Source organism: Amblyraja radiata, chromosome 20, assembly GCF_010909765.2.
Source record: "Amblyraja radiata isolate CabotCenter1 chromosome 20, sAmbRad1.1.pri, whole genome shotgun sequence".
In the NCBI taxonomy this organism is placed as follows: domain Eukaryota; kingdom Metazoa; phylum Chordata; class Chondrichthyes; order Rajiformes; family Rajidae; genus Amblyraja; species Amblyraja radiata.
In genome coordinates, this window is record NC_045975.1 from 35,627,565 (window position 1) to 35,643,410 (window position 15,846).

Consider the following 15,846-nt stretch of genomic DNA (forward strand, 5'->3'; position numbering starts at 1 on the left):
AATTAAAAGTATGAAATAACAATATTAGTAGCTAGTATAGAAGAGTACTTGATGGCTGCCATGGACATGATGGGCCAAAGGGCCTATTTATAGAACAGAATATAAAACAATCAAATCAAATTCAAGTACAACAGATAGAGCAAAGAGGAAGATACAGACTGCAGAATATAGTTCTCAGCATTGTAGCACATCTGTTCCATAGACAAAGTCCAATTTGCTCAATAGGGTAGAGATGAATCGAACAGTACTCTAGCTTATGAAAGGACCATTCAGAAGCCAGATACAGAGGGGAAGAAGCTTTTCCTGAGTTTGGTGGGGCACACTTTCTTCTGTACCTTGGGAGCAGGAAGGAGGAATGACCGGGTTGGGACAATCCTGACATTGTGGAATTTGCACATTACCCCTGTGGTTTCCCACATTTCAAAGATGTGCTGGTTTGTGGGTTACCATAATGTTGATGGGCAGCATAATATTGGGGGGGGGGGGAGGAGGGGTGGTTGAAGGGAATGTGGGGAGAGTAGATCATGACAAATATTAATAGGGGCATGACATTAGCGTGATGAGTTGAATGACTTTCTGTGTCATAAGGAAAATATATGAAAGATGCATAAAATAACCTTTGGAAGAAGTACTTTGGAATTTGATCAAGCTTGGAAGATGAACAACATATAACTTTATCACAATAAATTGTCCAAGACACATTCATAGGAGCGCAATAGAACAATGTTTGACACTGAAGTAGACCAGCATTTGAATCAAAGAGAAAGGTTCCACGGCTTGGAGATTAATGAAGAAGTGTTTAGGGATTTTATACCTGATAGTGGTACTGCTAATGACAGAAGAGTATAAGCAGGGCTGAAATGGAGTTAAGAGATCTTGGCGATCTGAGGTGCTGTGGGTCCCAGTATAAGGCTGCTGTTTGACCAGCAGGAGGTGTGGGTCTGGGCTGGAAATATTTGAATGGCATCCAGTGTGAGTAGAATGAGAGGCAGTCATTCCCTATGTCTTGGAATGGTCAAATTTAGAGGTAACTGGTAAATGGCCAAGAGCAGCTGATGATCAGAGTCGGTGGTATTGTTTGAGGGTGGTGCAGATCCCTGCTCCAATACACAACGGTGCCAAGTGTGTGTCTGAGATTATATTCAGTTTCAACTGGTGCCATGGGAAGTGAGGGATCTCGTGATCAGGTAACGGAGTTGCAATATTGGCCTGTGAAATAGCTGGACCTTATTTTTATGCTTCTTCAGCTACGACTGGAAAGAAAGGGAACCAGGTGATGCTGCAGAAACGTAGAGGAATACTGTAGACACATAATATTTCATTTGGGAGTTTAATAAAAAACATTCACAAACATGGGGAATATAGGCATGAACTTGCGATGGGGTATGTTGTGGTTGAGCTGACAGCACATTCAAGGACTTAGGAGCTGAACGTTGGAGATGGGGCGGAGATTTTAAAGGTAAAGATGGCTTATTTGGAAGAGGATGGGTTAATGGGGACAGTTAGCATGGCATTGACAGTGGCAGGTCATATCGTACAAACCTGATTGAGTTTTGAGAGGAGGTGACGAAGGATATGAATGAGCTGTGGATGTTGTCTACAGTTGTGGACTGTGAAGAAGGCTATCAAAAGATACATCGTTCTGTTAAGGATCTGATGGAGAATTTGCAAATGCAATCTAATCTGGATAAATGTGAGGTGTTGCATGTTGGAATGTCAAATGTAAGTGGAAAGTATTCAGTTAATGGCAAGACCATTCATAACATTGATATAGAGAGCGCTATTGGAGTCCAAGGCCATGGCTCTCTGAAAGTATCAATATGTTGATTGAGTGGTAAAGAAGGCATATGTTATGCTTGCTTCATTAGTCAAGGCATTGAGTGTAAAGATCAGGAAGTTAATCAGGAAGTATCAGAAACGTCACCTATTCCTTCTCTCCAGAAATGCTGCCTGACCCGCTGAGTTACTCCAGCATTTTGTGTCTATCTTCAAGAAATTAAGTTGCCTCTTTATGAAACTGTGATCAGGCTGCATTTGGTACTTGTGAACAGTTCCAATGACCCCTTACAGGAAGGAAGTGGAGACTTTGAAGAGGGTGCTGAGGCATAGATAGGATAGATTGGAATAACTTTTTCTACAGAGTGGAACTGCCAAATACTAGAGGACATTAGAGGTCGGAGGGGGAAACTTCAATGGAGATGGGTGGGCATGTCCTTTGAACAGAGAGTGATGAGTGCTTGGACATTTAATTTGGCATCATGTTTGACACAGACATCATGGGCCAAAGGCCTGTTACTGTGCTGTATAGCAGTGGCCACTCGGTCCTTGTCAGCTTAGTCCATGCTGGTGCTACCAAGACCCAAATGCTGCATCACACTTTTATTGCAATAAGTAACAGCATAGGTTTTAATGCTTTTAAAAATGCAATGTGTGCCCTGAACATGAGACCAAATGGTGTCATTTTATTGGATAGTCAATGTTTGTTCATTGGATGTGCAGGAAGGAACTGCAGATGCTGGTTCACATTGAAGATAGACACAAAATGCTGGTTACTCAACGGGTCAGGCAGCATCTCTGGTAAAAAGGGTTCGGGTCAAAGACCAATCTTCGAAACCCGAAACGTCACCTATTCCTTTTCTCCAGAGATGCTGCCTGACCCACTGAGTTACTCCAGCATTTTGTGTCTATCTTCTTTGTTCATTGGATATTTTCATTTTCTGCAAATTTATAGTTTCAAAGAGTGTAGCAAGAATCACATTCACTTCCCAGGAAATGTGACCCTTTTTGAGGACTTACACTTGCAGAATTACTTCATTAAACACATGGAATTATACCTTAAATAGAAAAGAATGTAAGTTCTCTCATCATACCTGCTTCCTAAGCTGGGTTTTGGTAAAACCCTGTTGCCCTGTGCTTTCCCCTCATGCTTCGCTATTTTTCTGCATCAAGTGTTTGCCTAATACCTTCTTTATTCCCTTGTTATCACACTGCCAATCACAGCTGCTTGACAATTGTCCCAAAAAACCCAGAGACTTGTCATCTGTCACTCACGCTTTTATGTAGTTAAAATCTATAAACTGCTTTGATATTTATCACTTTGAAAAACAAGCGCAGCCCAGTGTACACATCGCACTGAATGACATTCTTTTTGATCATAAATCTCGCTCTGAACATTTCCCAGATGCTAACATTGCAGTTGCTGCCTGAATTTCGCAGCTAAATCCATGTGTGTCTAAAGCTTTAATGTTCTGCCTTTACTTTTTGAAGTAAACTGATGATTAGTCTTTTATATTACAACTGCATGAAAATCTTACACTAGAAAAATAAATCAAATCCTTTTTCACCTGCCAGGACTCAATCCTCACAGCTAACTCTGGAGGAATATTAAAGATCTAAGTCTAATATGTCCCTCACTACCTGCAACTTGTCGCTTTCCTTATAGTCCCATATGCTGTCTAACCCCATTATGCTGTTATCTAAAGCAGGGCCTGCATGCTGCCAGTGTCCCGTTCTGCTCCTCACTGGGTTATTGTACAGCATCTGTTCTTGCCCATTTACACCGCAAATCTCACACACTTTATTGTGGCTCTGACACTCAGTGCCAGTGAGGGGAGATTTTCCAGTCTAAAAACATTCAAGCAATATCTGCAATGTACAATTATAAATCATTGCTGGTGGTTTAGCTCAAAAATATTATTGTAAGCTATCCAAGGGAAATATGAGGTGCTGCTCCTCCAGTTTGCGTGTGGCCTCAATCTGGCAATGGGGGAGGCCAAGGAAAGAATTGTCAGTATGGAAATAGGAAGTGAAGCTAGGTATGAACCGAGAGATCCAGCAAGCCTTGGCAGACTCCGTGCAAGTGATGGATGCAATGATCGCCTAATCCATGCTTCGTGTCACAGGCCACATCGGGAACATTGAATGAAATAGATGAAGTGCACATGCACCTCTATCTCACCTGAAAGGACTGCTGGTCCCTGGTGGATGTGAGGGATGAGATATAGGGACAGGTGTTACACCTCCTGCAGTTGCACGGGAATATAGCTGGGGAGGGGGTAGTTTGGGTGGGAGGGATGAGTAAGCCAAGGAGTTGCTGAGAGAGCAGTCTCTGTGGAAGCTAGAAAGGGGTGGGGATGTAAAAATGTGACTGGTGGTGAGATCACGTTGAAGTTGGCGGAAATGTTGGAGACAGAGGCTGTGTTGGGACACAGAGGCTGTAGACGTTAAGGACCTGGAAACTCTATCCTTGTTCTGTCGGGGGGAGGGGGGAGGAGAGGGGGGAGGGAAGGGATTGGGTGAGGGGAGGGATTGGGGGAGGGGAGAGAGAGCAGAAGTCCACAGCACAGGATATCCATCTATAACACCAAGTGAGAAATCACGTTTACTAAAGTAGGATCGTGAAAATATACAAACTGTGGAAGCTTCCATAGGTATGTTAAAAGACAAAGACCAGTGAGAACAAATGAAGATCGCCACAAACAGAGAAGGATGAAATAGCAGAGGGATTATGGAAGAAAGCACAAAAAACGCTCAGTAATATTGGAGAACCAGTGCAAGCAGACAACTGAAAGCAATTAGCATCATGAAAGAAGTTCTACTGGAAAGGACAGAGGACAAGAAAACAGGTAAGTCCCAAATCTCTGATGATCCTTCCCAGAGTTTTGAAAGAGGTGGCCACGAGATAGTCGGCATTCTGGATATTCTAGATTCTGGAATGGTTCCTGAAGGTTGTTAGTAAAAGTGATCTCTCTATTTAAGAAAGGCGATGAAATGGAACCACCATCCTACTAGCCCTGACACCGAGAGTTGAGAAAATATTGAAATCTGGGATAAAGGATGTAATTTCCAGGCACTGAGAGAATAATAACAACCATAACAAGATGCAGCAGAAAAACACACTGATTCTGTGTTGACCATCGACCAACCATTTACACACCATTAATAAAACATGAAGTGCTGGAATTGCTCAGCGGGTAGGGTGGCATCTGTGGAGGTAATGGACAAGCTACGTTTCAGGTCGTGATACCTCTTCAGGCCCATTTACACTCTATTAATCATCAATCCTATTTAATTTTCACTGTATTTGCATCAACTCCCCCCCAGATTCTACCCCACATCTACACACAAGGGACAACTTTCAGCGGCCAATTAACATACCGACCAGCGTGTCTTGGGATGTGGGAGGAAACCAGAGCACTCAGGGGAATCCCACACGTCCACATTTCTGGACAGCTCTGGAAGTCAGGATTGAACACATCTTAACCATATAACCATATAACAATTACAGCACGGAAACAGGCCATCTCGGCCCTACAAGTCCGTGCCGAACAACTTTTTTCCCTTAGTCCCACCTGCCTGCACTCATACCATAACCCTCCATTCCCTTCTCATCCATATGCCTATCCAATTTATTTTTAAATTATACCAACGAACCTGCCGCCACCACTTCCACTGGAAGCTCATTCCACACCGCTACCACTCTCTGAGTAAAGAAGTTCACCCTCATGTTACCCCTAAACTTCTGTCCCTTAATTCTGAAGTCATGTCCTCTTGTTTGAATCTTCCCTGTTCTCAAAGGGAAAAGCTTGTCCACATCAACTCTGTCTATCCCTCTCATCATTTTAAAGACCTCTATCAAGTCCCCCCTTAACCTTCTGCGCTCCAGAGAATAAAGACCTAACTTATTCAACCTATCTCTGTAACTTAGTTGTTGAAACCCAGGCAACATTCTAGTAAATCTCCTCTGTACTCTCTCTATTTTGTTGACATCCTTCCTATAATTGGGCGACCAAAATTGTACACCATACTCCAGATTTGGTCTCACCAATGCCTTGTACAATTTTAACATTACATCCCAGCTTCTATACTCAATGCTCTGATTTATAAAGGCTAGCATACCAAAAGCTTTCTTTACCCCTCTACATTGGGGACCTGGGCTGGAGGGTATTGCACCGAGGTGTTCCCTGCAACCTGTTTCTCTCGCGGTTCACAGACTCGCCAGCCGCCTGCCACTTTTGTGTACATGGAGTGTGTGAGGCTGCAGCCACTGTTTGAATATCTAAAGGGGCTGCTCCTTGCCTTCTGGCTGCATTTTTCACCCACCATCCTCATCTTTGGACACCCTGTGCGTAGGGGAGAGGGTAGGGCTGAAGATGTCCTGGTTGGGTTGCTCCTGGGCCTGGCCAAGCTGGCCATCCGCGAGTCACGGCGCCAGACGGTGGAGGGCTCTACCCGAGCCAGCTGCCTGCCCCTTTTCCGGGGTTACGTCCGTGCCCGGGTGGGATTAGAAAGGGAATACGCCCTGTCTGCGGGCACCCTGAGGGAGTTCCGGGACCGCTGGGCTCCGCAGGGTGTTGAATGTATCCTCAATAAGGATTGTATCATAGGTGTATAGTAGTTTATTACATGTTTGTATTGTATTATGGTGGTGGGTTCTGGCTTGTTTTATTGTAGTGTAATATTATTTTTTAATAATTGAATAAATTTATATTTAAAAAAAAAAAAAAAAAAAAAAAAAAAAGCTTTCTTTACCACCCTATCTATATGAGATTCCACCTTCAAGGAACTATGCACGGTTATTCCCAGATCCCTCTGTTCAACTGTATTCTTCAATTCCCTACCATTTACCATGTACGTCCTATTTTGATTTGTCCTGCCAAGGTGTAGCACCTCACATTTATACTTAAGCACACTGTGCCGCCCCATTGAGCAGAGTCAATGTGAGATTTGTGAAATTATGTTTGATTAAATCTATTGCAGTTAGGATGTATCTAGCAGAGTAAATGATGGGGAAATAATAGATATGTTGTTAAATTTTCAGAAAGCACATTCATGCTCTTTTTGTTATGTCCTTTTTTCATGTGTTTTATTACAGTCTGAGGCAATTTGCTATGCATAGATGTTAAAGAGGTGCATTGATACAGATACAGAAGAGTGCTGTCTTTTAGATGAAACAAATCAATCCCAGACTGCTGCCTAAGTGGACATGAAACATTGCAAATACTCCATCTGAAAAAGAGCAGTGAATTCTCCTTGTCTTCCGGCAACATTCATCAGCACCAAGAACTTGTTATCTGGTCATCTGTGGAATATTACGATGAGCAAACTCGATGCTGATTTTGTATTTCAAAGGTAATTCATTGGTTATGAAGTGCCTACAGACATATAAAAGCAGGGTATTTTTAAATTATTTACATCTTTCGCTTTCCGAGATTCATTAGTCTTCGTCTCCCTGCCAAGAATCTATTATTTCTGCCAGAGATGTATTACTCTCTACAAAACTGCCATGTATCTACCAGTCATCTCTATCTGACTGCTCTCTCCATCCTGCTGTACTCATCACCCACTCGCATTGACTCCCTCTTGTCAACGTTGCCTATTGTTACCTTTTTCTTTCTTCATTTAATTCTCTTTATCTTTCAATTTGTCCAAAACTTTATTTTTCAGAAAAAAAGACACAAAGTGCTGGAGTAAATCAGCAAGTCAGGCAGCATCTCTGGAAAATTTGAATATATGACATTTCGGGTTGGAACCCTTGTTCAGACTGATTGTAGTCAGGGGAGGTGGGGAGAGGGGCGGGGGGGTGAAGGGGGAAGAGAAGAGTTGCAGGACAAAGCCTGGACAGTGATCGGTGGATACAGGTGAGGGGGGGCTGGGGGGGGGGGGGGGGGGGGGGGGGGGGGGGGGCCTTGATTGGCTGATGGATGGATAAGAAAATGAAAAGACAATAAGGATAGAAGAGGGTACACAAAAATGCTGAAGAAACTCAGTGGGTGCAGCAGCATCTATGGAGCGAAGGAAATAGGCGACGTTTCGGGCCAAAACCCTTCTTCAGACTGATGGGGGGTGGGGGGGAGAAGGAAGGAAAAAGGGAGGAGGAGGAGCCCGAGGGCAGGGGGATGGGAGGAGACAGCTCGAGGGTTAAGGAAGGGGAGGAGACAGCAAGGGCTAGCAAAACTGGGAGAATTCAACGTTCATGCCATCCGGACGCAAGCAACCCAGGCGGAATATGAGGTGCTGTTCCTCCAATTTCCGGTGTTGCTCACTCTGGCAATGGAGGAGACCCAGGACAGAGAGGTCGGATTGGGAATGGGAGGGGGAGTTGAAGTGCTGAGCCACCGGGAGTTCAGGTAGGTTATTGCGGACTGAGCGGAGGTGTTCGGCGAAACGATCGCCCAACCTCCGCTTAGTCTCCCCGATGTAAATCAGCTGTGGTGAATCTCTGGAACTCTCTGCCACAGAGGGTAGTCGAGGCCAGTTGATTGGCTATATTTAAGAGGGAGTTAGATGTGGCCCTTGTGGCTAAGGGGATCAGAGGGTATGGAGAGAAGGCAGGTACGGGATACTGAGTTGGATGATCAGCCATGATCATATTGAATGGCGGTGCAGGCTCGAAGGGCCTACTCCTGCACCTAATTTCTATGTTTCTATGTTTCTATCTAGAGCAGCGGATGCAGTAGATGAGGTTGGAGGAGATACAGGTGAACCTTTGTCGCACCTGGAACGACTGCTTGGGTCCTTGAATGGAGTCGAGGGGGGAGGTGAAGGGACAGGTGTTGCATTTCTTGCGGTTGCAACGGAAAGTGCCCGGGGAGGGGGTGGTACGGGAGGGAAGGGAAGAATTGACAAGGGAGTTGCGGAGGGAGCAGTCTTTGCGGAAGGCAGACATAGGGGGAGATGGGAATATGTGGCGAGTGGTGGGGTCACGTTGGAGGTGGCGGAAATGGCGGAGGATTATTTGTTGTATTTGCCGGCTGGTGGGGTGAAAGGTGAGGACTAGGGGGACTCTGCCCTTGTTGCGAGTGCGTGGATGGGGAGAGAGAGCAGTGTTGCGGGGTATGGATGAGACCCTGGTGCGAGCTTCATCTATGGTGGCGGAGGGGAATCCCCGTTCCCTGAAGAACGAGGACATTTCCGATGCCCTGGTGTGGAACGTCTCATCCTGGGAGCAGATGCGGCATAGGCGGAGGAATTGGGAGTAGGGGATGGAGTCTTTACAGGCGGCAGGGTGGGAAGACGTGTAGTCCAGATAGCCATGTGAGTCAGTTGGTTTGTAGTGTATGTCGGTCAGAAGTCTGTCCTCTGCGATGGAGATGGTGAGGTCAAGGAATGGTAGGGAAGTGTCGGAAATGGTTCAGGTGTATTGGAGTGCCGGATGGAAGTTGGTGGTGAAGTGGATGAAGTCAGTCAGTTGTGTGTGGGTGCAGGAGGATAGAAGAGGAGTGGTTTGTGAAGCGAGGAATAAAAAGAGGTGGAAGGGGAGGGGGAAGGAAAAAAATTAGTGCATTTATGTGGGGTCCAGGGAAGGGATGATGGGGTGGAAAAGGGAGCAGGAGTAGGGAGGGGGTGGGTTGTTTGCAGGTTAGTTACCCAAAATTGGAGAATTCAAAGTGCATACCGTAACAGTTGTAAGCTACCAATAATATTAATAATAATAATACACTTTATTGTCATTGTAAATACATAAATGAAATTTAAGGCGCACTGCTCGAGTGGAGCTCCAAAGTATCAGATAAATAATGACGACAATGGAAACAACAAAAACGGCAAGAAAAAGGTCGTCGAGTCAGAATGTGCTATATTTCAAAGTATTGTTTTGTGGCAGTACAAAATATTGGCTATAGGGTGTGTGTATTCAGTGCAGAGTTCAGAGTGGTGATGGCCTTGGGGTAGAAACTGTTTGTTAATCTTGTGGTGTGTGATTTGATGAACCTGTAATGCTTTCCTGAGGGCAGAAGGGCAAACAAGTGATGTGCGGTATAAGGTGAGTCCTTTAGGATGCGTGATGCCTTCCGCAGGCAACGAGAGGTTTAGATCTCTTCCAGGGCAGAGAGATGTGTGTTGGTGAACTTCTGGGCTGTATTGATGGCTCTCTGTAGAGCCTTCTTGTCTGCCGCTGAACTGTTGCCATACAACACTAGGATGCCATGTGTCAGGACACTCTCTGTGGAGCAACGGTAGAATGACACCAGCAGATGTTGTGACAAGTTGACTTTCCTGAGTGGCTTTAGGAAGGAAAGCCGTTGTTGTGCCTTCTTTACCAGGGAGTGCGTGTTAGTTGGCCACCTGAGATCTGCTGAGATGTGGGTGCCCAGGAACCTGAAACTGGAGACTCTGTCCACTCTTTCTGTGGGGGATGGTCACCCTGCTTCTTCCTGAAGTCAGGCACGGTAATCGCTATCAAAACATGCGGGGCACAATTTCCTGGCGGCTGCACGCACGCATGTGCACACACGCGAGGCTTCGGCCGTGGGCCCTGTGGACGGTAACATCGGCAGCTGACCTGGTTGGTGACCGACTCCGAACTCCAGCAACAGCAGCTTCATCCGCCCCGAATCGTGGGGCTTGAATCAGCCCGTTCGCGGGGTCTTTCATCGGCCGGCGGGGGCTTCAACATCGGGAGCCGCGGTCGCCTTGATGAAGCAGTTTGATTTTAAGCTGCGCCAGGCGCTGAAAGGCCCGCGAATGGGCCGATTCAGCCCTTAGAAAGCGGCTGATAAAGTCCGGATTACAAAACATTGGGGGGGGGGGGGGGGGGGTGGTCCCCCACCTCTCAAAGCGGGGGGGGGGGTCCCCCAGGATTTACACCCCCTGCCTGAAGTCAATGATGAGCTCTTTTGTTTTCTTTGTATTGAGTGCTAAGTTGTTCTCTGAGCACCAGCCTATTAACCTCTGTAATTCCTCCCTGTAAACTGACTCATCACCCTCAGTGATCAGCCCCGCCACTATCGTGTCGTCGGCAATCTACCCAAGCGGAATATGAGGCACTGTTCCTCCAGTTTGCACGTGACCTCTCTCTGGCAATGGAGGAGGTCCAGGACAGATATGACAGTATGAAAAATAGGAAGGGGAGTTAAAATGGTAAGTAACCGCAAGATCCAGCAAGCCATGGTGGATCGAGAGCAAGTGTCAGCAAAAGTCGTCTCGCCAATTTAAAGGAACACTGAATGCAGTAGATGAGATTGGAAGAGATGCACATGAAACTGTGTCTCTGCTGGAAGGATTGCTGTGGTCTCTGCATGGATGTGAGGAAGGTGGGACATGGGCAGGTATGATATCTCCTGTGGTTGCAGGGTAAATCACCAAAGGAGGAGGCTGTTTCATTGGGAAGGAATGAATGAACCAAGGATTTGTGGAGGGAGCAATCTCTAAAGAAGGCAGACGGAGGTGGGGATGGGAAGATGTGACTGGCGGTGGGATAATGTTGAATGTTACGTAAATATCAGGGAAAGCCATGTTGGATGCAGAGACTAGTGGGGTGAAAGGTAAGGACCATGTTATCTCTATCCTTGGTCATCTGGGCGAAGAGGTAGCAAGAGCAGAGTTACAGGACACGGAGGAGACGTGGTTGGGAGATCCATCGATTAATGCAGGAGGGAAACCACATTTACTAATGAAAGAGAACACCTCGGAAGTCCTAGAATGGAAACTCATCTCGAAGCAGATCCGGCAGAGATGGAAAAATTGAGAGAAGGGGACAGCTTCTTTGCAAGAGGTAGGATGGGAGGAGGTGTAATCCAGATAACTGAGGGTGTTAATTTTCAGCCTATTTTTCAGTTAATTTGTTCATTATTTCAGTTAAATTCCATCCGCTATATAAGAAATTGGAATGCTTTGGCTCACCGCTCAAGAGGAGTTGGCATATAATTACTGCACACTCAGAAGAAATTAGCATATGATTTCACACATGCAAACTAATTAGCGCAAGCATTTAGAGTCATAGAGAGATCCAGCATGGAAACTGGTCCTTTCGTCCACCTAGTCCACTCATTTCTACCAATCCTACATTAATCCCATTTTTAATTCACATCCCCATTGACCCTCTCTAGATTCTATCACTGACCTTTATAATGGCCAGTAAATCCATATTGGGATGATTGGTCAATCTCTGTACATGGACAATTTAGACATTGTCTCTATATTCACACTACATAATCTATACCAATTGAGGCTATAATATCTCCCAACATGCAAGGCAGACCAAACCATATTGATCACGCATACACAATCTTGTCCCCCTAACTGACAGGGGCATTTAGAACTGGACAGTGCCCTCAAAGTCACTGAGGAACTGCAGTGCACTACAGGTCATACAAATGATGAGGACTCAGAATCAAACACTGTGCTGATCTGATACAACTCTTTTGGGCCTGGAGGGAGAATGTAAGATCTACAATAGTTGGCAGTTCCTCTGAGTTAAAAGATGAAAGGTTCTGTACCTAAAATGTTAACTATTTCCCTCTCCACCTATGCTGCCTGACTTGCTGAGCCTTTTCAAGCATTTTCTACTTTTACGTTAATGAGGCCGCACTTGGAGTTCTGGTCAGAACTTTCCAGTTCTGGACACCCTGTTATAGGAAAGATGCCATTGAGATGGAAAGAGTACAGGAATAAATCATGAATATTTTGCTAGGACTCCAGGGCCTGAGCTACAGGAAAAGGTCGTGCAGGCTAGAACTTTATTCCTTGAAGCACAGGAGGCTGGGGAGTGATCTTATGGAGCTGCATAAAATCATGAGGAGAATAGATAGGGTGAATGCCCAGTTTTTTTTTTACCATGGTGAGCTGAATCAAGGACTAGAGGGCATATACTTAAGATGAGAGGGGAAAGATTTAATATAAAGCTGAGGGGTAACATTTTTACACAGAGGGTAGTGGGCATATGGAATGAGCTGCCAGAGAAAGTAGTTGAGGCAGGTACAATACTGATATTAAAAGACATTTGGACACGTACATGGGCAGGTTTAGAGGGATATGGGCCAAACATTGGTAAATGGGATTAGCCTAGATAGAGCATCTTGACCAGCGCGGACAAGTTGAGCCAAAGGGCCTGTTCCGTGCTATATGACTCTATGACTCGAATTCAAAGCTGAACACTTGCGTTCGGTCCACCAGGGGCTGCTGGATATCCCTGTTGCTAACCATTTTACTTTCCCATTCCCATTCCTACAGTGACCTTTCTGCCCTGGGCCTCCTCCATTGCCAGAGTGAGGACTCACGCACACTGGAGGAACAGCTCCACATATTCCGCTTGGGTAGCTTACAATCCAATGGTATGAACACTGAATTCTCCACTTTTTCATAACTTACCTACAAACACCCTCCCCCCCCCCCCCCCCTGTACCCTTTCATTGTATGATGAACAAAGTTAAATGAAGATAAAAATGGTAATAACAGGCAGTGAGAAAAGGCTGTCAATGGGTGATGAGTACAGCAGGATGGAGAGAGAAGACAGATAAAGATGACCTGTAGATGCTTGGCAGTGCCATAGAGAGTAATAAATCTCTGACTGAAATAATGGATTCTTGGCAGGGAGATGAAGAGTTACTCCAGCACTTTGTGTCTTTTTTTGTGAACCAGCATCTGCAGTTCTTAGTGTCTTTCCGGTTCCTGATCACTATCAATCACCTCTGCATGGCTGCTTACATCGTGATGAGATGATGGATTTCTGAGACCTTGTACAACAGCAGGCTGATGCTTTGAAGAATAAACCCACAGTTAAATTCAGGAAATCTGCTAGTCTCACACTGCCAGAACCAGCCATGCGCAGGTTATTTTCCTGTTGTGTCTCTAAGTATCTTAATCATCAATGAAACGTGATTTATCTCGCCATGAACCTGTAAATTATGGTCTGTAAATCAGAACAATTCAAGTATTTCATGTTTGACAAGTTAAATGCTCTCTATAAATGAACTCTGTCATCACATCTGATGGGATGTCACTGTTGCTTTGTCTATTGGACAACACTTCTGAGAGAACAATAAATGGTTTCACCAGGAACTTATACACCAGTGAAGTCGACACGGGTTCCAGACTCAGTAGTGTGTTCGGAAATTAACTCTCGGAACATTAAGCAATTGTGTCCCTTTGTAATGGTTTATAAAGGCACTATTTAAGCAAGAAGAGAAAATAAATGAATGTCTGTGTCAGTCAATCAATGTTCTTATTGACTGCTGACCAATTTAAAAGTTATATAAACCGGGAAAGCTCGTTCATAGGAAGCGGCTAAAGGAAGGAAATAAAGGAAGAAATAGAGAACAGCATTTAAAATTGGATAAAGAACAGTAACAATTGTCCAGTCAAAAATGTAAGGCATTTGATCATTTTGTTCATCAGATGAATATGTGTAAACAATAGTGGCCAATCTGTTAACCTAATCTAGCCGGTTCGATACTGACCTGTAGCTTGATGCAGGCTGTGAATTATTTGGATGTAGTTATTTGAATGCAGGGATTTAATTTGACTATTTTCGGGGGGCTGGGGGGGGTGGGGAAGGGGGGGGGGAAGAGTTAGACGTGCTCCAGAAATGGACACAACCTTCACCTGCTAAGTGATTAATGGCGAGGCTTCTGCCTACACTTCACTCTGCACAAGCCTTCGCTGCTTAAATCATGAATGGCAGATCTAAATGCTTGGTGACTGCCTTTCTGGCCTCTCCCCATAACCCCTATACACAAAATCCAATGTTCAGGAGGCTAATATTCTAGACTTAAAATGGGAAAGAATGCTCAGGTTCTGGAACATTCTTATTGCACATGACTTTATCACAAACAAGCAAAGCAAGGACTATAAAGGTATGAGGTGAAGTTTGCAGACACAGGTGATGTTACACTGTATATAGTCAGAAACCCTTGATCAGTTTAACATCATTGGACCTTTAAGATAAAGTGGCTGCAGTGTCTACACTGTTCATTGAGGTCATATAAAGCTATAATATTAATTGCATTGCCACTTCCCCAGAATAGAAGGGCCACAGCTCTGCTCACATTTTCCACTCCTGTGATAAAGGACAGATGGATCAGAGCTTTGCAGCTGCATTTGCAAAGAGAAGTTTCTAATTAAAAATTGAACTAATCTTGTTCAATATTTTTGATAAAATTAATCTTCCTACAGTCATTCCTCAATTTACAAAACCGTGTACTCCTAGAAAATATCTTATTAAGCAAAATTCTGTAAAAGATTAAAACTGGGTAAATAAAGAATGTGACGTAAATTTGGTATCAAATATTCAAATGGCCGGAGCGGAGAGCTGAACATTACAGCAAAACGTAGGTTTGTAATGTGTGCTCAAAGAAACGATATCCCATAGTGTAAATGCATGAATGAGACAAATGTAAATCAGGAATCTGACCAAACAAACAATTACTGCAAACTCAAGATATTAACATGAATTTGCCTTTATCTTCATTATTTTTCATTAATTTGATTTTTTAATTTAATTGAAAAAGGCCCTGATCTTTGTTCACTACTTGAGCCAGGACTCGCAGCAGACAATGAGGTCTCACAGCCGCACAGATGCTAAATGTTAGATCTCTGCAAGGCAGTGGGGCAGAAAATCAAAAACAGACGTCCCGTAAGCAATTAGGAGTGGGCTTTAATGGGTCCATTAAGTAAAAACGGATGATGTGAACTTTACACTGAGCATAAGCTCCCTCCGAAGTTAATGTCCCCTTTAACTGGGACAAACCTGCTTTATGTTGCATTCTGCAGGAGCAGTGACTGCTGTAAGATGACAGACAGGCTGCGGGCACATTAGACGTGTTAAAGCAGCTGGTGCTGTCAATAGCGAGGTTAGTTCTTGCTGATGCCCCCTGAGGGAAAGCCATGTGTCTACCATATGGCTCCTACAAATCATGTTACATCACAACAGCTCCTTGAGCACAACACAGAGACCCCGCAACACATGGACAGTGTGGGCACAGCCAAATTCCATTAACTCCTCAAAGAGCTTTCAGTGGTAAACCCACGCAAGACAAAACACAAGGTTCACAGGTTAAATTACCATCAGCTAATAAAGTGGACCTTTGGGACTTACGTGAGGCTTTGGAGATTTTCACTGCTGGATTT

At 44.6% G+C, this 15,846-nt stretch overlaps 1 protein-coding gene across 8 annotated transcripts in view; it reads right to left on the minus strand.

The window, feature by feature from the left end:
- LOC116984843 (tetraspanin-18-like) overlaps positions 1-15,846 on the minus strand; it is a 163,469-nt gene that overhangs the window by 38,293 nt on the left and 109,330 nt on the right. The window contains exon 1 of one of the 8 annotated variants that reach the window (XM_033039265.1): positions 7,386-7,448. The exons of 6 other annotated variants lie outside the window; for them this stretch is intronic. The gene's annotated coding sequence lies outside the window, so the exon portion shown is untranslated. Of the gene's footprint in view, positions 1-7,385; positions 7,449-15,846 lie in introns of those variants that run through there. One more of the 8 variants, XM_033039272.1, reaches the window with a different exon arrangement.